Source organism: Polyodon spathula, chromosome 18 (genome assembly GCF_017654505.1).
Source record: "Polyodon spathula isolate WHYD16114869_AA chromosome 18, ASM1765450v1, whole genome shotgun sequence".
Lineage (NCBI taxonomy): Eukaryota > Metazoa > Chordata > Actinopteri > Acipenseriformes > Polyodontidae > Polyodon > Polyodon spathula.
Window position 1 is genome coordinate 10,062,492 of NC_054551.1, and position 25,142 is coordinate 10,087,633.

The 25,142-nt window shown below is 36.8% G+C and overlaps 1 protein-coding gene across 1 annotated transcript in view; it reads right to left on the minus strand.

Annotated features, from left to right (window-relative positions):
* The window catches only part of LOC121330828 (Na(+)/H(+) exchange regulatory cofactor NHE-RF2-like), a 68,810-nt gene that overhangs the window by 38,055 nt on the left and 5,613 nt on the right, over nucleotides 1-25,142 (minus strand). The window lies entirely within an intron of this gene.

The window sequence follows — 25,142 nt, forward strand, 5'->3', positions numbered from 1 at the left end:
CCGATGACATCTCTTTTCCGGGATGTCTCACGGCAATAAGCCGTTGGGGAATCAAATCATTCTTTCTGAGCCTTGTCATTAAAGAAGGCTAGGCACCTGGGACAAAAAAAAAAAAAGTGTAGTGTATCCCTACATGCCCATTTTGATGATACAGTTCAAAAATACATGCACAGGAAACGTGTCTACTAGCGCGTATTTTGAAGTGGAAGTGGACACGATCAAGAGGAGGCTTGTACTGGGCAGTATGTACACCACACTACATCACTTTTATTTATTTATTTGTTGATATAAAGTGGGATCATCTGTATTACTATGCAGGACCATCTAATGCCCATAAAATTAACCGATCAAAATTTTTAAAAAATTTTTGGCAATACATTCCACAACAAAATACATGATATCATTGGAAACAGCTATGCAAGGTCTTTCTGTGGATATGTATTGGGTTTTAATTTCTGATTTGAGGGTGCCAAACTACAAGTGACAAAAACACGAAGTGGTCATATATAAGCCCGTATAAGGTATTTCTATTTAGGCAGGAAAGGGTTAATGTATCTACCACAAATGGACACCTCCCAATAATGCGGCCTATTTGAATAACCTGAATACAAGATGTTAGAAGCCTTCAGTGCAGGCAACACACTATCTTGAGTAAGTAACGCAGAACTGAGTTATACTGTGTTAAGGTTCCTCCGAGAGCAGTATTATTTGTACCTTAGTCTAAGAAATACCTAACCAATGCAATCTAATAACTCTTTAAAAAAATAAAAAAGGACATCTGCAAATATATTTCATTTTTAGACATCAGTGCAAATTGCTCATTTGTCATACCCATGTTGATTCAAAACACAAACCTCTTGTTTCAGTTTTTGTTTTGTGTTGCAGCCACTAACAAAAAGGCCTGCTGCCAGTATAAAAGCCCATTGATGACTCGCATCAAACAGAATGGTTGTTTACACTACGAGAGGTCTACGTCAGGTTATTAAATTGTTTAACGAGGAGCACACATGCAACATTTGTTTAACCAATATGAACATTAAACATTAGATCCATCATGACACACCTGGCGCCACTTTTCAGACAGACTGCTAAAGATCCTAGTCTGAGCACAGGGCACAGAAAATAACCTACATTAAATTCACCAATAAAAAAACAGCAGCCAATTATTCATAAAAGGAACATTTGAACTGTTTTGGGGTTTGAAGTAGCCACTGGCATATGGTAACATAGTGCAACATTAATTTATAATTAATATGTGTGTTTGTAATAGCATTAATACCCTCTGTAGTTAATCGTATCACAAGGAACTGAGCATTGTTCAAACGGTTTCTTCTTAAAATACATTTGAGAGTGACTCAAGTATCACAAGAATACTGACCATTTAGATGACCAGATCCAACCTGTCTGTACATTTTAAACCCTGTCTCGTGCACCTCATTGTGGGACACGTAGGTCCCTAATTGTTTAACCATATAAGACCAATAACCCCCAGTGCTGTCCTGCTGAAGCTGCAAGCTCCAAGCCCCAAGCCACAGTTCAAAGCAGCCAATAAAACTGCCTCATGCATCAGCCTTCCACCTGTCACAAAAAAAAAAAAACAGAAAGAAACACAACCACATCTCTGCAATAACAAAAATTAAAAGGCTATGTAAACGACAGCACTGGGGTGCAATTCCTATATTTAGTCCATTTGTCAAACCGGGTGGAAACGCTGTTCCTTGAAACTAGACTTCTTACCTGAGCCAGCATTTTGGGGTTTCCTCTGCCAAACGTGTGTATACCAGGAAGCAAGATACACAGGGAAATCAAAATCAAAAAATAAAGCTGCTGTGGGGTTTAATACTATCTACTGTTCAGAAGTCAGCAGAGAGCGAGTAATGGTTGAGAACATTCGAAGTGAACATTGCCTTGCTCAGGATGATGACACTCCCTGATCTCAACAACCCTTTGCTCCCTCAGGAAAGGATCTGTTATTTTGCTGGCACTGTAGATCAGAGGTTCCCAACTGGTGTGCCGCTAGGGCTGCTCAGGTGTGGCACGAAATTTCAGAGGCCAACTGTGTAACACCAAGTCACGGCTACTGATAAGTAAATAAAGTAAACAAGCTGTATTCAGTTAATAAACTTTATTTAAGCAAGTCTAAAAAACATTACAACTATATTAAAACCTGTTCTAATGTCAGAAAAAGTGCCCACAAAAGTACTGTAACTTATTTCTATTTCCAGCAAAGAACTCTAAACAAATCAACACAACGCAGAACCAACCGTATTACGCATTGCGTGGTCACCCGCGGCAACCCTAGTCAGTGCATTGGGAGTGATTTTTGACTGTGAAGGAAAACAATGTTCATACAAAAAAAAAAAAAAAAAAAACACACACACACGCCTGTGTTGTACTAAGATTTATACATGTAAACAACAGAACGGAGCGCCTGTCAGTGATCAGGACCTGTTGCCTTCAGTTCCACCCAGGATCAAGTGACTCTGCTCACTTAGGCAGGCCCATGGTTCACATTAATGGTAATTTGTTGCACATTATTACTCTCTTGCTTTTTGCTCTGCCGTCTCTGCTTTTACTAGCAAATCCTCAAAATGAATCTTACTGTTTTCACCAGTTCTAACTTGATTTTTTATGAATATTGAACTTTTTTGCAGTTTTTATATTCACTTAATTTTTTACTTAAAAACAAACAGTTGAAATGGTTACTTCTTTTGTTCAATAATACCAACTTTTACACTGAGAAATGCAAGACTGTTGGGCCATTGGATGTTGAAACATTTAAAATCTTACACGCCGAATAAATTTTAAAATTGTATTACATAGATATTTAGGCAAAATATAAAATATTACCTATTGCTCCGCCTGTGGCATTAAATGGCATTCACTGTAAACGGCTTAAACTAATGAGAAAAAATATTTTAAGGACAGCTTGAATTGTTTATAGAAGGTTTAAAAACGTAGAAAATAGGGTGCTGTGCCTCAAAACAAAATATCAAGGCCGCAGCAGAGAAACAGTTGGGAACCACTACTGTAGATAACACATGCAATTCACCCACCATGCTGTAATATAGCCCGTTTGGAGACTGTTCGGTTTGCTGGCAACATACAGTTAAACACTCTGCCTAAGCTCTCGATGGACTGAAATGTTCTTTTACACTTCTTCTTATTTGACTTCCTTTAATCCTATTTGACCCTTGGCAGGAAACCTGTTTTCTGATACCCTGGGATGCAGTATGAACTTTACCGTAATCCCACACTGGAGATTAAATCTAATGTGAATGCTGGAGAAGTGGGCCGATGTCAAGGACCTCAATGCTATCGTATACCGATGTCACAGGAAATAAGTTAGCCGTGAAATAAGTTAGCGTTTGCCTTTTTGAGCCTTTCTATGCATGCGCGAATTTTAGAACTTAAAAGGCATGGTTCTCTGGCGATTCATCGAAAATTACAGGACGCCATTTGTATTTTTTTGAGAAAACGAAAACAACAACAACCTTTGTATTGCAGGCAGTAATTTTTGTTTAAATATGTTGTCATCTTATTTATCGAAGAGTATTACGGCCATTTTTTTTGTTTTTTAAAAAGTGACATTTATCGTAATGTATATTTACATTTAATTTTTATTATAAATACATTTTATCTTCAGGAAAATGCTCGCTGTATTTTTTTTTTTTTTTTAACATGAATAAATATTTTAAAAACATTATTTTGTTGGTATAATTTATGTCTATGCATAGTTAAAATCACTACTTGCCAAATGTGCGTTTCCTTTAAAAAATGTAATTCGTGGACATGTCATATACTGTGGGGTAAGCAAATAAGTGTTTAATAAGTGTGTATGTAGGCTCACTTAACAGTTTTATTATTTTCATGGTAAATTGCTCGGTGACTTTGAACCTTGTCAATAAATTGAGTGGGGAAGTGGCTACAAACAATTTTCTTCATTTAGAGAATAATGTTTTTGACGTTGTAATCAAGTCTACAGGATGGCTTAAAAACCTGTCAATATAGAAAACGTACACGTTTTTAGTTGAAAATGGTGTTTTAATGTGTACAAATAATTTGAGAAACGCACAAAACGATTGGCTTCCAATACATACCGTCCAAAAGTGCAGTTACATTATTTATAAACACCTGTAATCCTAGTTGACATGGTGGATGTACTCGCACAGCAACAAAGACAGATAGCTCTCCTATTTAATATAGTACCCTGTGCAAATCTCTCATCCTCACTTCTACAATAAAAGTCCCCACTCACCAGTCGTTATATTTCAGGAACGTCATATCACAGGTTATACTTTTTACTTGTTTATTATTATGTGAAACTGTGTGAGAACTTGCTCTTAACGTTATTTTCTAATTATTATGTTTCACACCAGATCTCATTTATCAAATATAAAGATATCATGAATATAATGTAGATATCATATAGCATTCATTTCATACCATACAGTAACACTTATGTCTATATACATTTCTCAATAACAAAGATACCGGTATTTAAAAATGCACTTTTATTAAAAAAAAATCAACACACACACAATACATGTACACAATTCAAAATATTCAAAATATATACAATAAAAACCAAGGTGTAAGGGTGGGTATGGGAAGGGAAGGATTACATAAGGTGTGATTTAATTCCATGCTGGAGTTTTTTTTAGGAATATATCATTAACCAAATATTATGCGTCTGATTGCGAGATAAGTGTCTGACACACTTGACCGCCATTTCAAAACTGTCTGATAGCTTTCAATGCTGTCTTATGACCGCAGAATATAGGCTAATTGCACATCAAAATAAATCGCAAGACAAATGCATAATGGTTTCTGATACAGTATGTCAACACATACAATTTATACATGTATTTATTTCTCGTTCGCTGTATTATTTGTACAAAGAAAAACTATAAATATCCGCGGCAATTACAAATAACAAATGACAACTCTGGTGAGAATTTTGCCACGTCTTTGTAAACTGGGAATTAAACAACATCTATTGTTAAATAACAGATAATATGTCGTATTAGAAACTGTTATTACATACCAATATAATTGCACATAAAAATAATCGCACGACAAATGATAAATTATTTCAGTTTATGTCATAACCCATATACAAGTAGCCTAAAGCTAACCTATTATTAAATAATAATATGAAAAATGTTATTATTACAGCGACGTGTTTTAGATTTTTACCACATATAATGTAGCTTTTAATAAAGATCCTGACAACATTTTAAGAGTAAAACAATTTACTAGACACACCGGTAACATCGCAATAACAGTCTGTTCTGAATAAAAGTACACAGACAGAAAGTCGGCGGCTTAACCTTGCCTTTAAGCTCTAAGATTCACGCATGCGTAGAAAGGCTCAAAAAGGCAAACGCTAACTTATTTCACCGCTAACTTATTTCCTGTGACACCGACAGTCTCTTTAAAAAAAGCACACCTGTTCCTCCCCTCCTTCTACCTCCTGTTTGTCTCAGTAATGATGGCAATGCTCAATGCACTTGAGGTATCTTGGGTAGTGATAACCCAACATGATGTTTATTGAAAAGACACATCTGGTATGGTCCAGCAAGATGGGGACACACAGGGTTGTGCACACTTCTGGACACTATATACTTTCATATCCTTATACAATAAAGGATATTTTTTCCTTCAAAACAGTTTCCCAATCAAACCAGACTTACTCAGTGTGTACAATATTTACTACATACCAGTTTTCAATAATTCAAAGTTAGTTGCATTGTGTCCAGTATGCTGGATAATACCTTAACATTAGTAGTTCAATCTTAGAAAAAAAAAAAAAAAAAAAAAACAGAAACATGATCTGAAAATGATTTGTTTAAACAAAGTTTGATCCATTTTACTGTTTCATTTGTTACACAGTTACAAATTATGAATAGAGCCCTGTATGTAGATTAGAAATTAAATCCTCAGAGCTCTTCTTTAAGTTGATTTTCAGTGACAATGGTGTCAAATCAGGCTGCTTTCATCAACACAAGAAAAATTAATGAAAAATAGAAGTCAGCTTGTTTGAAAAATGTCAGGGTGTGCAGTTCCGAATAAAACATTGGTATAAATACTTATCAATTTACTGCTATGAATGCTTGTCAATTGCATTTGAACTATTCAGTCATTTGAACTGTTTGAAACAGGAGGGTTGGATATACAGTTAAAAAGCCAACAACAGCCCTTTTTTCTGTTTAGAGTTCATATTGTTATTTTCTATTCAGGCCAGGACAAAACAGACTGCTTACAAATTAGACTGCAGCTCTCATAGCCTCCCACACCCATCTTATCAATCTCCCACAGGCACTCTGTCTCGGGGCAGTGTCGAACCACAGGACACAAGTCACTGGAAGATACAGGGTGGGACTCATCTCCAGCCAGACTGGGAGACTGCAAGTCAAATACAAGCTCAGCAAACAAATGAACTGACAGCTGCAGGTGACACATTGTCATTGCCGACAATTACTTCATAACAACACGCATGGCACGTCTGGTAGCTTCTGTAAGCAAATGCACACCACCACCAATATTTGTCAATCTCAATTCTAGTTCATCTAAAACATTAATCCCCCTGATTTCAGGTTGGGCAAAACATCAAAATGATCTGCCAGGTGTAGGACAAACTTGTATGTAAAATAAATGTCAATCACAAGTCTGCATTATTTGTTATGCAAATGGTATTGTCAGCATGTACTTTGTAATATATCACCTGATAACGTCAAACAATGAATCAGAAATGTAAAATGTGTGTGTGTTGTTGAAAGCACTACCTGAAACATTTGTTTCTTTTTCTTTACATCTGTTATGCACATATGGCAGCAGGGCAGGGTGAAAGCCCTGCGAATGCACAGGTGTGTGTATATGTGGAGAGTATTGGGTAAATTCCTCCCTGCAAACACACGTAGGAAGGTGGCTGGTGCCATCAATTAAATAAATGTTTTAATGATTAAGCCACAGGTGTATAAATTAGGTGATCATTGATGTTAGTTATAATTGTGTTGGTGAAGGAACAGTGCGGTGGACGGTACTACTGTATGTGTTTGCTTTGTTTGGAGTACAGTAAATAAATGTGTTCGCAAGTGCTAAAAAGTACAGGTTCATAGTCTCCAAGTCTCTTTGGCAACGCGCATCCCTTCACAACATAAGTCAGTTACAGTCATAATACGAGAGAGCAGATTGTATAAACAATAGACACATGAATTTCTTCAGATATACCTTATGGTAGTTCTAATAAAGGCAAAACAACTTTGATAATTTATATTAAATTTTTGCTCGTCATTTGCAGGTAAAATTCCCATTGTATATACTTTATTATAAAAAATAAAAAAAAAATACAAAATGTTGCGTATCCCTTTAAGGATCACATTCCTCGGTTTAAGACCCTGACGTCCGCAGTTAAGAACTTGAACATCTGGAAGAAACACAGCTGGCTTTGGAAATACAATGGCACACAAAACAGAGTTTCCAATTAGTTTTTTATTATTATTTTATTTTACTGGGGTGCACCTGGGTTTAATAGCTCTAAAATGAAATTAGCCACAGAGCCCACTTAGTTTATTACATGATTTATTATTTTAAGAAAACATTTAGCGGGAAAGCTTTCCAAAATGAAAAAGCCTGGCATATAAACTGTATTCTCTTTAGAAAGACAGTATTTTCAGAGACAAGTAAAGGCAAGATTTTGTGCACAATGAATAAACAGTGTTACAACAGTTTGGAAAAATGTGCATGTAAATAATTTTCCAGTCGTTCCAGGAAATAAATAAATAAATAAATAATTCTGAAGTAGAAAACATTACAATGTTTATAACTTTTTGAAAAATTTTTTAAATTTGCATATACGATATAAAGTTATTTTATCAATAAAATAGTCAAAGGTATTTAGGATTATTTTAATGTTCAACGACAATTGCTTTTGTGACTTTAACCAAATTTATATATATATATATATATATATATATATATATATATATATATATATATATATATATATATATATATATAATGTTAATTCTAGTTCATATATAATAATTTTACTTATTGATCAAGTATAGATTAGTTTAAAATGAATAATAAAGATTTACAACTTTATTATTTTCCTTATGTTGGCTTCATCTTCATTATTGCTCAGGCCATACCATTTCAATAGTTTGATATTTGTTTAAAATGTTTTAGAAAAGATGGTATAAAATTGAGTTAAAGTTTGGAAAACTAAAAATCAACAGCAACACAAATGAACCTTGTTCCACTATGACTGGAAAATGAGTGGGTGGCTGTAATGGGCGGGTGCCTGTATTAGCTGGGTGCCCTTAGCTTCCTCTTGACTTATCACTAAATATCTTTGGAATACATTTGTATTGAAAGTGATGCATACTTTGGGACTTCATGTGTGTTTTATAGTGGGGATAAGCAAAATTCTGTGACTGAAAAATGTTCCAATCTGCAATGCACTAGGGATCTCTAAAGCACATTGTTTTGGCACCCATGTACAGAACAAAAATATTTGTTTCTTTTTAAAAAAACAAGGCCTTCTACAGAGACCATTTACATTGGGATGGAAATTTATAAAGACTGTTACACTGTTCACTGTTTAAGTTGTATTTTATTTGTTTGTTTCTTGTTTTCTGCTTAAATGTGACTTTTATGAAGCATCATATATCCCATCACCAGTTACAAATTTCATTTAATTGAGACTATTAAAATAACAAGTCCAGAGTACATTATGCCCTCATTAAACAACACTCAGCTTCCACTGATAAGGGAACACAATTATGTCTCTCTATAATATGACCTTTTGCTGGATACCAACTGCTGTTAATAATTTTGTGAAATTACAACTAACACATTATCGGCACTTCACAGCACCGCACACCATGGCGCCACTAACAGAGACCGAGCACTTTTCCGTGCACAAGACTGCAATCTCGCCATACAGCCCCCGCCTCCCATCACAAACTTGGTATGTCATTGTCAAACTGGTACACTAAGTCACTTTCAAGAAATATGTAGAAGCAACAATCCTAAATGGATACACTTTGGTACTGTTACAAACCTGTATTCCAACTTCGTAAATACATGAAACTAAAAGTAGGTCATGACACCCATTTAAAGTCTCATCCCTTGTTTTTCCCTTTCTCAAAGTAAGAATAGAATTAGTGTATCTAAAACAGCTGTACAAACTTGGTTCCTATTGATTTTCCAAGGAAAACTGGTAAACAGAAGGTTCATGCCCACCTCCATTTGCAAGGCACAGTACTTATTTTATTATGTTGCTGTCTGTGTAAGGCAAACAGACCCCAGAACGCAGGATTCTAGTTTATCTGAAAACGCAGAATGTTACTATAGTTTTAAACATTATTACATAACTTGGTGTCTATTGTGTTTCTCCAGAATGCCACTGCTGTCTCCCAGTAAAACAAACAGCCATACTGCTTGGTACAATGATTGAAGGTTCACAAGGGGATGAAACACTGTATTATATATCTCAGAAGAATAACAGTTTTGTTCAATTGCCCTGAAAAAGGAGCTTTTAAAGCAATGTGAGCGGTGGTGACAAACGATATCCGCAGTGCCATTGTGTCTACTCGATCTGCTCTTCAAACTCCTACGTTTAACTTATACAAAGTCAATCATCTGATGCTATAAAGATGGTACCCCCCCCCTAATTTCCAGGTACCTTTTGACAAAAGTGTTTGTCCAGGGGACCCCTGTGCTGAGCTCAGCGATGGGACTTTGAGTAACTACATTATAATAGGAGAGCTTATGGGGTTACAGAGACTGGCTTTTTTGGATGCATATTTTCACACAAACATATAATTTTATTGATCGAGTAAACCTTACCTATAAAAACCAGGAAACAAATGAATATATGCAAATCAGCAGCAGTCTAAAAACAGAATCTGTAAACTCTATTACAGCAAAACACAACACTGAATAGCACAGGTGTTATTAGGTCCAAATATCTAGCAAAAGATATTTTATGCCCTCTCTTAGGGGTATTGAGCAAAAGATCTGCATCAAGTCTAATTATTACATACAATCGGTCGAAGTACAAAAACCTTTTGGAACAACTGGAATGCTGTTTAAACTGTGAACTATGCTGCTACTCAACAAATACACTGAAGAGTTTAGACAGTGGTCTTTCAAGGTGAAGTGCCCTGTATTTTTATAATAATGTATATTTTAGAAGGTTAAACAAGGCAGTGGTCAGACAGATACAGCAATGTCATTGATGTGGAGGTCAGGAAGTTGAAGACCAGAGGTTAGTACAAGATCTAAAATATGGCCATGGTTATGACTTGGGGATCGAACATGTTAATAAAGTGAGGAAGTCCATATGAAGATTGAAGTCACCCATGATGATGAGTCTATTGGCAAGCAAACAGAGCCCTGGAAACACCAGAATTAACATCCAAGTGAGCTAGTGGAGATTCTGATTTAACATATTGTGTTCGTCCCGACAGATAAGACACAAACCACCACCTATCCTGACAACAGATTTTAGTCTGTACAAGATCATAGAGTGGTTGACAGTATCAAAGGCAGCTGATAGGTCCTACAACAGCAACAGGGAAGTTGCACCCAATGTCAGAATTTTACAAGAGGTCATTTAAGACACAAACTAAAGTCGTCTCAGAGCCTGATTAGGCTTAAAGCCAAATTAAAAGAGCTCAGATATGCAGTTAGTAGCAACGTGGTCTTGTAGCTGTTTGTCCACAATACTTCTGTTTTAGACAAGAAAGGAAAAATATATGAAATGGGATGGTAGTTATTAAGACAGGAGGCATCAAAGGAAGGCTTTTTTAGGACAGGGGTAACTATTGCAGTCTTGAGAACACAAGAAACGTGACCATGAGATAAAGAAAGATTAATAATATGAGTTAAGGCTGGAGCAAGATCCTTCCCATAGCACTGAGTAAATTTTGAAGGCCATGGATCAAGGGTACAAAGCCTCCGGTCCTGGCCAAGGACTTTGGGTGGGACTTTTGGGCTTTTAAGGGGGGAGGTGGCCATTGAGGCCATGTGTGCTTTGCACAGGGGGGGTATATGTGACAAAGTTCTCGCCCCTGTGTATATTATCTGTTATGTGTTGCGTGTGGTGTGTTTAAATGTTGGTGTATAGACATTGGTACACAGGATATAAACGGGTCTGTGTAACACGAGTGTTTAAAAATGTATATGTGTATTTAGGCACGAGGATTGCACAGCACTTCACGTGCAAGTAAAATGTAGTAATATGTGAGCACGGGGAATTGCACTTTATTAATTCACGTGCTGGGATTCAAGTGAATAATTAATTGGTAATTGAATCCCAGCACAACAGTATATATAGATGCACATTGTCACATACTCGCGGTTGGGTGCTTAGTGAGTGGAGAACGGGAGAAAGAGGGTAGGAGAATTAGATATTTCAATTGCTATTACATGCTGGTGGGACCAGCACGATACTTGTTTATTTAAAACTCACCTTGTTTGTTTGTGTGTCTAGCTGCTCACCGTTTTTTGTTAAGTATTAGTCCGTTTTTGTTTGTTTTATTTTGGCTACCAGTGCCGTGTCCTGTTTCTGTTTTCATGTTTAAACCTTTTATTTACAATAAATCGGCGCAAGCAAGCGTCTTCATCATTTCACTTCATCTGTCTTTGTGTTCATTCCTTTTACTGGGTCTGACGCCACCCACTTCAGCCGTCTCTGTGATAGTAGGATACACATTACGTTATGTAAAAATATAAACCTGTACAGCAAGCTTATACAGTATACAGTAGAGTAGTAAAATCAACTGAACACCTAGCACACTTTTTTTTTTTTTTTTTTTTTTTTTTTTTTAACTTTAGCCTACTGGTAAAACAAAATAAATCATGCTGCTGATCTGTACACATCAGTGTACAATGTGAATAAAATATAATTTTAAATTGAAGCAAAATCATTTTAGGGTGTTTTACTGTATTTTAATTATTATTATTTTTAACTTGGCCTACTTAGTAGCCTAGACAATTAACACACAATAGATCATGATCCTATACAGATGCTCAGAATGAGCTGGAAGGGTTAGTGGCACATGTGTGCACTCTATTGCTTCCAACATACTGTGAAAACCAGAAATGTCATAGAAATTTGGTTTCCAAGTTTTGTAGGTACACCTGACGCCCTCAAAATTATGTACTTGGGTGTTCACCTCAAAAATGCATTGAGCACAACTGGCAACGCACAAGAAAAAGAGGACTGGGAAATGCCAGCAACAATTGTGACTGTTTAAGACATGCTTTCAAAAGTTCTTAAGAAATTGATGGAACTCCAAGTGTCACAATTGTCGGCAGCTTTAGTAGTTCTCCTTATAATATTCGAGAACCCTCTTTTGCCCCCTATTTTCTGTTCTGAATGCCCCTTTGTCTAATCTCCATTTGTGACCCCTGGTCCTTGTTTTTTTTTTTCAGGTCGAAAAAGTCCCTTGGGTCGATATTTTCAATACCTTTTAGAATTTTGAATGCTTGAATCAGGTCGCTGCGTAGAATTCTTTGTTCAAGACTGAATACATTCAATTCTTTTAGCCTGTCTGCGTATGACATGCCTTTTAAAACCGGAACAATTCTGGCTGCTTTCCTTTGCACTCTTTCTAGAGCAGCAATATCCTTTTCCTAGCGAGGTGGCCAGAACTGAACACAATATTCAAGATGAGGTCTTTTACTGCATTGTACAGTTTTAACATTACTTCCATTGATTTAAATTCAACACTTTTCACAATGTATCGAGCATCTTGTTGGCCTTTTTTTATAGCTTCCCCACATTGTCTAGATGAAGACATTTCTGAGTCAACAAAAACTCCTAGGTATTTTTCATAGAGTCCTTCTTTAATTTCAGTATCTCCCATATGATATTTATAATGCACATTTTTAATGCATGCGTGCAGTACCTTACACACTCCTCTATTAAATGTCATTTGCCATGTGTCTGCCCAGTTCTGAATCTTGTCTAGATCATTTTGAATGACCTTTGCTGCTGCAACAGTGTTTGCCACTCCTCCTATTTTTGTGTCATCTGCAAATTTAACAATTTTGGTTACTATACCAGAATCCAAGTCATTAATGTAGATTAGGAATAGCAGAGGACCTAATACTGATCCCTGTGGTACTCCATTGGTTACCTTGCTCCATTTTGAGGTTTCTCCTCTAATCAGTACTTTCTGTTTTCTACATGTTAACCACTCCCTAATTTCTTTGACTCCCTGCTGTGTTCAGTTTGGGAATTAATCTTGTATGCCTGACTTTGTCTAAAGCTTTCTGGAAATCTAAATAAACTATGTCATATGCTTTGAAATTTTCAGTTATCAATGTTGCATCCTCAAAAAAAATCAAGCAGGTTAGTTTGACAGACTCTCCCTTTCCTAAAACCATGTTGACCGTCTCTCAGGATACTGTCACCAAATAGGTAGTTTTCCATTTTGGATCTTATTACAATTTCCATTTAAGTTTGCATATAATAGAAGTCAGGCTTATTGGTCTGTAGATACCTGGTTCAGTTTTGTTTCCCTTTTTGTGGATCGGTATTACGTTTGCAATTTTCCAGTCTGTCGGTACAACCCCTGTGTCAAGAAACTGTTGCATGATCTTGGTTAGCGGTTTATAAATAACTTCTTTCATTTCTTTGAGTACTATTGGGAGGATCTCATCCGGCCCAGGGGATTTGTTTATTTTAAGAGCTCCTAGTCCCTTTAACACTTCTGCCTTGGTTATGCTAAAGTTATTTAAAACTGGATAGGAACAGGCTGACATGTGGGGCATGTTCTCCGTATCTTCTCTTTGTAAAAACTTGTGAAAAGTAATAATTTTATATATTTGCTATTTTTTTCTTAGTCTATGATTTTGCCAATTTTTTCTCTTAGACGTTTAACCTCCTCTTTAAATGTTCTTTTGCTGTTATAATATTGGAAAAAAACACTTTGGAATTGGTTTTATCCCCCTTAGCAATGTTCATTTCTATCTCTCTCTTGACCTTTCTAACTTCCTTTTTGACTTGTGTTTGCAGTTTTATGTACTCTGTGTGCTTTGTTTTTGGTCCCTTTTAAACGCTCTGTAAAGTGCCTTTTTTCACTGATTTTTTTTTTTTTTTTTTTAATTGATCTATTAAACCATTTTGGCAATGTTGTTTTAGATTTGGATTTGTCTACTTCTGGGATGTAATTGTTTGCGCCTCTAGTACTACATTTTTAAAAAACAACCATCTTTTTTCTGTGGATGTTTTCTCTATTTTACTCCAAACTACTTCTGTTAGTCTGTTTCATACCTTCATAGTTTGCCTTTCCAAAATTGTAAACCTTAGCTTTAGTCATTACTTTTTGGGTTTTAAAAATCACTTCAAATGAGACTATGTTGTGGTCTGAGTTTGCCAGTGGTTCTCTGACCTCTGTTTTAGTTATTCTGTGTTTGTTATTTGAAAAGACTAAATCAAGGCATACCTCCCCTCTAGTCAGTGCCTTGACAAATTGCGTTAGGAAGCAGTCATTTGTCATTTCCACCATTTCAATTTCATCCATCGTGCTCCCCACCAGGTTTTCCTATTTTATCTGGGGGAAGTTGAAAGCCCCCATTAGTATGGCTTCTCCTTTGCTACAGGCATTTCTAATGTCATTGTATACTAGACTATTTTGCTCGCCATCTGAATATGGTGGTCTATAGCATCCTCCTATTATTATGCCCTTTGAATTTTTGTCCGTTATTCTGACCCATATTGATTCAGCGTTGTTTTCTTTGTCCAGATTTAACACCTGGGCTTCAAGACTGTTTCTTATGTATTGTGCTACCCCTCCACCTCTTCTTTCCTGCCTGTCTTTCCTATACAGTGTATACCCACAAATATTATACTCATCCCCATCACTCTCAGACAACCAAGTTTCTGTAACACCTATTCATAGTTACTTGTTAGTGCAGTAGCTTCAAGTTTTAACCTTTTGTTTCTGATACTTCTAGCATTTAGATAAATACATTTAATGGCTGTGTGGCAGGCTGGTGAGTGGATAGAGGCCCAGAAACAGACTGCAGTTCAAAAAAATAACAATTTTATTATAAATAACACAAAATAAAAGTGCACAATGGCAAAACAAAAGGATGTAAACACAAATAAAGCAACACAAAAAGCAAACTTACAAAAATAAAGTTTCCAGGCTGGGCGATGCCTTCACTGGATTCAAAATTTCAAAAATACAAACAAGCCAAAAACCACCAACCTACTTCCTCAGCTCCCTCCTCCCCAATGAGAAGTAGAGGCCTCCTTTTATGTCAGGTGGCTGGGCACTGATTGATCATTAATTAAGTTAATCATTTAATTAACTAATCAACCCAGCCACCTGAACATAATAAACACAGGCAGGTAGGGGAAATTAACCCCATCCCTGTCAATTTCTAAACGGCAGAGCTTTGCTCTGCTACAGGCTGTCTTATCTGAGTTGTTGCCCTTGTTTTGATGTGATCTCCCTTCTGTTTTTTTGTTCATTTCTCCCCCTTCCTTTCTAGTTTAAATGCTTCTGAACCTGCTCGGTTACTGTTTCCTAATTAAATTATACACTGTGTCAAAGCAGAATCTGGAATCTATAAAACTGCTATGCACAAGGTGCCCCACTGCTATCCCTGATTTCAGAGAGACTGTTCTGAATACAATACAAGGCAACAGATGGTCCCTGGTCACAAACACTCAACATATACATATTTAATAAAACTTTATAAATAGACTTCACAATACGGTTAGAACAAAGAAAGTTGATCAGCCTACAATATAGCTAAAAATAGCTTCAAGGAAATCTTAATTATGGGATGGACTCTTTCCTCTAGTGGAGTTATTTCCTGTGTCTACATTTAGCGGTATATTAGCTGGAGAAAGAAAGTGTGCTCACTTCATCTTAGAAGAATAAAGGGCTAGTAAGGACGGTGCGAAATGTTCCTGAATAACAACATCTCACACTGTATTTAAACTCAGGGCATAAAGTTAAGGTCATGAATGGCAAGGCAATGTTGCCTTCATTGGGTGTGAAAATTCAGGGGCACCAAGGCAATTCTAGGGGGCAGAAAGGCAAAACATAAATCTAATCAAAGGGCATCAAGGCGATTTCATACTCATTCATAAAACAACAAAAATACGTTGATGAAAAATCATTGTTTCCCGGGTGACTCACAGACCAATTGTTAGACAGACTGTGTAAACAGGCAGGAAGGGAGTTAAAATCCTCCATTCCAAAAGCATGTGCACATGCACGTTTATTATAAGGTGTTTTGTTAATTATCGTCCGCTCCTGGTAATTATTGTAAATTGGTGCTAGGTGCAGCATTTAAAAGGTGTGCAGCCAGTCTGTTCTGGGCTGATGTGTGTGAAGATGCCCGACTGTGAGCATGTGTACAGCCATAGAAAAAACTAGACTGAAAAGCCTTTTTGTGTAGTTAAAAACTGTGTGTGTGTTTTTGTTTTGTTTCTTTGGTGTTCATTTTTTAACAGGAAACCAGCTTAGCTGTCCTGTTTATTAGTTAGGATCCTATCCTGTGTCTAGTTAGTACTCCGAACGGAGTTAGGTTTTGTTCTGTGTCCTGGGTCATAATTTAAAGGGGCTACGAATGTGAGATAGATATATAGATAGATAGAGATAGATACACACACACAATGAAAACGCAACAGTAAGTTTTAAATCAATAGCTCATTGGGCACATACATAATGCTATTTACATTTTAAACAGTGAGCAGATAGGTTTGTTGATTGTTTGCGTAGTATTGTTCCTTGGGATAACAAAATATTGGGAGCTCAAGTCATGTGATTTCATAAAAACGCCAGGTACTCAGGGTTTGGTATTTGAGTTGAATTAAAATTGTCAAAATGAGTTGATTAAGAAGCTGTATAAAATAGCCATTCGAAAAGACATGCTTTTAAATTAACGTAAGAAAAGTGAAAGACATGACCATGCCCGGCTTGAGTAATGAAGATTGCCTGGTTGCTATCGGCATGACTGAAGGAGGCCTGTCTGTAAGAGAAGTTGCCCTGAGAATGAGATCTTCTGCTTCAACAATCAGCAGACTAGTCCAGAGAAACAAGGAAACCGGCTCTGTGAGGGATAGGCCACGTCCTGGAAGGCAGAGGGTCACCACACCAGCCCACCACATCGTGATGAGCATTGTGCTGACTGTTGAGTTGTTCAAACCAACCGGTGGGGCGGTGGAAGTGTGATGATGTGGGGAAGAATCTCTTTTAACACAAGAACGCCTTTGGTGCAGATTGAGGGCAACCTTACTGCTAGGCGATACACTGACGAAGTCCTTGAGGCAACAGTTTTTCTGTTCCTGCAAGCCAATCCGTGTGTCAATTTTCCAGTGGGACAATGCAAGACCACACAGTGCTAGGATTACAATTGCACGACTTCAAGAAAACAATGTCGAGGTCTTGCTGTGGCCAGCTTTTTCTCCTGACCAGAGTCCAATAGGACATCTGTGGGGCCAAATCGCCAGTGCCATCCATGACCAGCCAACCTTCACCAGCTGGCTACAGCTGCACAGGAAGAGCGGCGGAAAATCCCACAGCAGTCTATCCAGAGGCTGATCAGGCCTATGCATCAACTCTGCATATCCAATATTAACTAATGTTTTCATTTTGACAGTGTGTCACGTTTCATACTTAAAACTATTCATGATTCTTTGATCTGTATTTTTGTTCACATTTTCTGTGATTTTGTTTGACAGCTATGTTTGAAATATTTGATTAAATTCATTAGACCAGAGTGTTAAGTTTCTTAGAGTTGTGCATAAATATATATATATATATATATATATATATATATATATATATATATATATATATATATATATATATATATATATATATATGACACACACACACACACATACTTTAGATCTTTTATTCAACACATAACCAAAGAAAACTATAGACTACTGGAAGCCATAATAGTAGTACAGTATTTCATGTTAGATTTTGATGTTAGATTTTTTTCAGACTTCGTTAAATACTGTTTCATACAACTTTATGAAGCAAAATTAGTAATTCTATAGGGTGATGCAAAACTTTTGGCCATAGCTGCAGGTTAATCAAATCCCTTAGTTATAAAAATCAGACAAAGGTTTCAATAATAAACATACTATTATAAAATAATTATTTTAAAAGCATCAATCACTGAAGTCCTGACCTATCAATGTGGGTTTCCTTTAGAAGTTAAGGAAATAACTGAGAAGTCCTGTGAACATGCTCCAACTGCAGGAAGAGTTTATTTCTGCAATCTGTTTCCAATTAAAGCCGCAACTCTTTGAACTGTCCCCTAGCCCCACAATATTCGGTTTTATTTATTTATGTTTTACCTAATTTACACTTTAGAGGAAATACTGGAATTCAGTGTAACTCTAGTAGACTCGCTGCCCTGGCAACAGAGAGCAAGAAAAGTTTCATACCAAACACTCTGTGTAGAATTAAAGACTTCAGCTTCAAGTGCCCATTGTTGGCAGAGCAGTTTGTTTGCATTCCCTGAAGGTTGTAGTTGTATGAAGACAAGCTTCCTCCCTCTGAAACCAGTGTACCACTATATCACCAAATGGCCCCATTCCTGTGTTGTTATTCATTTTCATTGTGAAGCTGGGATGTTGCTCACACACTATTTCAATAGCAATGGGTTCAAGGATATGAAAATGAAATTTAACAAGATAATGCATGACACTCTCTCAGTTTATTTCTATCCTAGAAAATATGTTTTAATGGTTTTATTACAGTATGTACAGTATGTAAAAACTATTATTCTGTTTGTGGTCAGATAAATGGAACAAGCAATGGTCAGTAATCAGGATACCCGACATAGACTTGTGGTTTAGCTGGGTTTTGAAATGGCACTGGGGTATACCGTCTTATACAGTAGTTCTTAATGTTCTGTCCTTATGCTGGCCTCAATAAACTTGCTTCCAGCCTCTACCTAATGAATACTCGTGAACTGTTTTACAAGAACCCTTAACGTGGGGCCCATTTCCTGGATGCAGAATTATTTTTGCATTTTATTTGAAAGAGAAGACTATCGCAATGTATTGTGTGACTATACTGGCAACAGGTAACTGCTGTGATGCGATACCATACACAACTTAAAAGAAAGCAAAAAAAACTTTTTTATTATTATTATTGGATTGGAAAAAAAATATTTCAACAAAAATTGAGGGCTTGGGGTAAACAAAAAACTTTGGGGTGCTGCCCTCCGATATAATTGAGTGCAACAACAGAGCAACAGAAGAAAATATAGCCCATCTAAGCTCGTCCGGTTCCTAGTAGCTGACTCATCTCAGGACTTTGTGTCAGTTTGACTCTTAAAGGATAAGGAAGTGTTTCTGCCTCAATAACAGGTATATGTAGCCCTTTCAATACCATCGGCACTGTGAGAAAAGCAGCAGAGATTTGAACCTACCTGCAGTTGTGATCAAAACAACCCATTGAATTTGATCTGAACTGTTAGAGATTCAAAACAAACCAAGTGCTGGACAAACTGTTCATCAAGTCTGTTTTAAAGAGACAAATCTAGAACTTGTTTGAAAAGTGAATTTGAGTGAGACCACTGCCTTTGAACTCAATTTACAGCACAGCATTTCATAGGAACTGCTTGCTGGGACAGGGTCAAGACCCTACAGTCTACTAATCGGTTCCAGCATCTCCTATTGCTCTTGCAGGTACAGTGCTATCAGCCTCATAACCACCAGCTGCATGTTATAGCAAAAGTTTGTCTATATACTGTAACTTTCACCAAAAGGCTTAGCATCGAGCTAAATGACAGCAAATCAAAATGAGACAACCTGATCAGTGAAAGCACTTGTTTAGATACTAATCAATCAATTTATTTTTATATAGCACCTTCCATACCATCTCAAAGCGCTTTACAAAACAAGCAAAATTTATAGTATCAAACATTAATTACAACAATTAAATGCTAACGGTTAAAATATAAAATGTCTATTTTCCATAAGCTTGGAAAAAACTGTAGATTTTTAATAGACTTAAATAGCTCCAGAGTTTCTGACAACTGGAGGCAGGGAATTTCAGAGTGAGGGAGCACGAGTAGAAAAACTAAGATCTGATGTTCTTAATGGGTGACAAAGACAAAGGTAACTATGAAGAGTTACCTTTAATAATGCTAAACACTAGCCTGCATCAGCAAGACTCCCAGTCTAAAGAGAGTGCAGACAGTGACTATCAATGTGAAATTCCTGTGTGCAACTACTACAAGCAAAAATGACCGTTGTTTCAAGAAAAGTTGACTTTGTTTCTGAAACACTGTTATTCTATTTACTTAGAAAAGCCCCATCCTGTTTTTGAATAGCTCCTCAGTAAATGTGCCACGAGATCCCCTCTGTTGCTCAGAGTTACACATCTGGTAAATCATTCAGCTATAATTATTTTCCCTTTTATTGAACTTATGATGTTTACAACCAGAGAGTACTATGCATTACATAACAAGCTTGTTTTTACAAATGTTGATTACATTGTTTTATTTGGTACAAGGAGAAACGCCTTTCTTTGTTTTGCAAAGGAGAACAGCAGTCTATTGTACAGTCTGCTTCAATTCCTCTGAACCCGACTGAATGTGGCACAAACTCTGAAGATTTGTTTTCAGATTCAAAACAAATCAGATTCCTTGTGCATATAAATGTACCTCTCAAATAGTGTACAGAATAACTAAAGATTAGGATACATTTACATATCTGTATAAAGTGGAATATTAAGTATACAGGCTATATACCGTATTACTTTGAATTACTACCGTCCTTGAATAAGTGCGCCTCTCAATAATGAAACATGTACATTTTTTCCCTACCCCAGCTCAGATAAATGCAGCATTTAATAAAGAAATGCATACAAAACACAGCATGGCAAAACATCACAAACAGAAACTAAACTAACTGAATAAACTTTAATAAAATGTACTTAAAGGAATACAAATACACACTGGAGCATACCGGTATTTTACTGTAAAGTTTATGGAACCCAAACAAAAGAATACCGTAGGTACACAGCACTGTGTACTGATACAGCGGCACTAAAATAAAACTATATAGATATAAATAAATTTGCAAGAAAAGTAATACATTTTAGTTGCTGTTTAATGGATAGCCACAGGATCAACTCATCTTCCTCACTGAAGCCCTGTCTGGACCAGGAGACCGTGAGTGTTTAGTTGTCTTGCTGGTTGAAGAGAATGCTTTGTATATTAAAGAGTTCAGCCATGTGTCTCTTAGAAACTGCTGTAAGAAAAGAAAGGGAAAATAACCCTAACTCCTCAGTGTTAAATTGACATTTCTCTCTTGTTATGAATTCCCTCTCCAAACTGCACCGGTGTGCGACCTCACCTATAGGAGGCTGTGTGGTCCAGTGGTTAAAGAAAAGGGCTTGTAAACTTGAACAAGTCACTTAACCTCCTTGTTCTCCATCTTTCGGGTGAGACGTTGTTGTAAGTGAGCAGCTGAAGCACAGTTCACACACCCTCGTCTCTTAAGTCGCCTTGGATAAATAATAGTCAAACACTGATCTGATCTGCGAGCTCGACAGCTTTCAATTTAAAGTTGATCAAGTTGTATCCGCAGAAATACAGATCAATATGCGCTTCTATCAAATGATAGAATAAACACTGCCCCTGAAGTTGATTTTAGCAATTTAAAATAAACGCTGCAGCGTTAATTCAAAGTAATATGGTATATATATATACAGTGTGTGTGTGTGTGTGTATATCTATCTATCTATCTATCTATATATATATATATCTATAAATACGTACACACACATACACACACACACACAGTGGCTTGCAAAAGTATTCAGACCCCTGACCAATTCTCTCATATTATTGAATTACAAATGGTACATTGAACTTTCGTTCTGTTCGACATTTTATTTTAAAACACTTAAACTCAAAATCAATTATTGTTAGGTGACATTGGTTTTATGTTGGTAAATATTTTTAAGAAAAATAAAAAACTGAAATATCTTGCTTGCATAAGTATTCAACCCCCACACATTAATATTTGGTAGAGCCACCTTTCGCTGCAATAACAGCTTTAAGTCTTTTGGGGTAAGTATGTACCAGCTTTGCACACAGTGTCGGAGTGATTTTGGCTCATTCTTCTTGGCAGATTTGCTCCGGTTGTTCAGGTTGGTTGGACAACGCTTGTGGACCGCAATTTTCAAACAGTTCCACAGATTCTCAATAGGATGGAGATCAGACTTTGACTGGGCCACTGTAGGACATTCACCTTTTTGTTCTTGAGCCATTCCAATGTTGCTTTGGCCTTGTGCTTGGGATCATTGTCCTGTGAAAGGTTTTTTAGCGGACAAGCAGATTCTCTAGCAGTATTTTCCTGTATTTTGCTCCATCCATTCTTACTTCAATTGTACCAAGATGCCCAGTCCCTGCTGATGGGAAGCAACCCCACAGCATGATGCTGCCACCACCATACTTCACTGTAGGGATGGTGTGTCTTGAGGCATGGGCAGTGTTAGGTTTGCGCCACACACAGCGCTTTGAGTTTTGGCCAAAAAGCTCTATCTTGGTCTCATCTAACCATAAAACCTTTTCCCACATCACAGCTGGGTCACTCTCATGCTTTCTGGCAAACTCCAGACGTGCTTTCAGATGGTACTTTTTGAGTAACGGCTTCTTTCTTGCCACCCTCCCATACAGGCCAGTGTTATGCAGAGCTCTTGATATGGTAGACTGGTGCACCATTACTCCACTCCCAGCCACTGAACTCTGTAGCTCCTTCAAAGTGATTGTTGGCCTCTCTGTGGCTTCTCTCACAAGTCTCCTTCTTGTTTGAGTGCTGAGTTTCGAGGGACGGCCTTTTCTTGGCAGTGCCTGGGTAGTGCGATGCAGCTTCCACTTCCTGATTATTGATCCAACTGTGCTCACTGGGATATCCAAACACTTGGATATTATTTTGAACCCTTTCTCTAATCTATGCATTTGTATTACTTTATCTCTAACTTCTGTAGAATGCTCTTTGGTCTTCATTTTCCTTCAGATTCACAGCCTTACTAATGATCCTTCAACAGTGGGGTTTTTATCCAGAAAATGTGAAAGCAACTTTAATGGTTCACAGGTGGAGGCCAATGGTAAGGTAGTTGTGTCCTTATTTGGGCAATTTCTTTCATCGGTGCAAACTGGGAGCTTCCACAGCACAGGGGTTGAATACTTATGCAAGCAAGATATTTCAGTTCTTTAGTTTTCTTAAAAATATTTCCCAACATAAAACCAATGTCACCTTACAATAATTGATTCTGAGTTTCAGTTTTTAAAAATAAAATATCAAACAGAACGAAATTTCAATGTACCATTTGTAATTCAGTAATATGAGAGAATTGGTCAGGGGTCTGAATACTTTTACAAGCCACTGTGTGTGTGTGTGTGTGTGTGTGTGTGTGTGTGTGTGTGTGTGTGTTATATATATATATATATATATATATATATATATATATATATATATATATATATATATATATATATATATATATATACATACATACATACACACACACACACACACACACAGTATTGTGCAATAGTTTTAGGCAGGTGTGAAAAAATGCTGTAAAGTAAGAATGCTTTCAAAAATAGACATGTTTATTTATCAATTAACAAAATGCAAAGCGAATGAACAGAAGAAAAATCTACATCAAATCAATATTTGGTGTGACCAACCTTTGCCTTCAAAACAGCATCAATTCTTCTAGGTACACTTGCACACAGTTTTTGAAGGAACTCGGCAGGTAGGTTGGCCCAAACATCTTGGAGAACTAACCACAGTTCTTCTGTGGGCTTAGGCAGCCTCAGTTGCTTCTCTCTCTTCATGTAATCCCAGACAGACTTGATGAGGTTGAGATCAGGGCTCTGTGGGGGCCATACCATCACTTCCAGGACTCCTTGTTCTTCTTTACGCTGAAGATAGTTTTTAATGACTTTCACTGTATGTTTGGGGTCGTTGTCATGCTGCAGAATAAATTTGGGGCCAATCAGATGCCTCCCTGATGGTATTGCATGATGGATAAGTATCTGTACTTCTCAGCATTGAGGAGACCATTAATTCTGACCAAATCCCCAACTCCATTTGCAGAAATGCAGTCCCACACTTGCAAGGAACCTCCACCATGCTTCACTGTTGCCTGCAGACACTCATTCGTGTACCGCTATCCAGCCTTTCGGCAAACAAACTGCCTTCTGCTACAGCCAAATATTTCAAAGTTTGACTCATCAGTCCAGAGCACCTGCTGCCATTTTTCTGAACCCAAGTTCCTGTGTTTTCGTGCACAGTCGCTTGACCTTGTTTCACGTCGGAGGTATGGCTTTTTGGCCGCAAGTCTTCCATGAAGGCCGCTTCTGACCAGACTTCTCCGGACAGTAGATGGGTGTACCAGGGTCCCACTGTTTTCTGCCAATTCTGAGCTGATGGCATTGCTGGACATCTTCCGATTGCGAAGGGAAGTAAGCATGATGTGTCATTCATCTGCTGCAGTAAGTTTCCTTGGCCGACCACTGCATCTACGGTCCTCAACGTTGCCCGTTTCTTTGTGCTTCTTCAAAAGACCTTGGACAGCACATCTGGAAACCCCTGTCTGCCTTGGAGAGACCTTGCTGATGCAGTATAACTACCTTGTGTCTTGTTGCTGTGCTCAGTCTTGCCATGGTGTATGACTTATATACAGCACTATATATATATATATATATATATATATATATATATATATATATATATATATATATATATATATATATATATATATATATATGTATATATATATATATATATATATATATATATATATATATATATATATATATATATATATATATAGATATATATATATATATATAGATATATATATATAGATATATATATATATATATATATATACTATATATATATATTATATGATATAATATATATATATTATATATATATATAACTAAATATTGTACTATATCCTCTCTAGAGAGATAGGAACATACCATTTCTCTCTATCCTTGTATTTGCCAACATCTATTCACGTGCTGAAAAGTAGCTTAGATCTAAGCAGAAGAAAAAACATTCTTTCCTGCCCTTGGTTGACCATAATGTGTTTTGTGTTAAC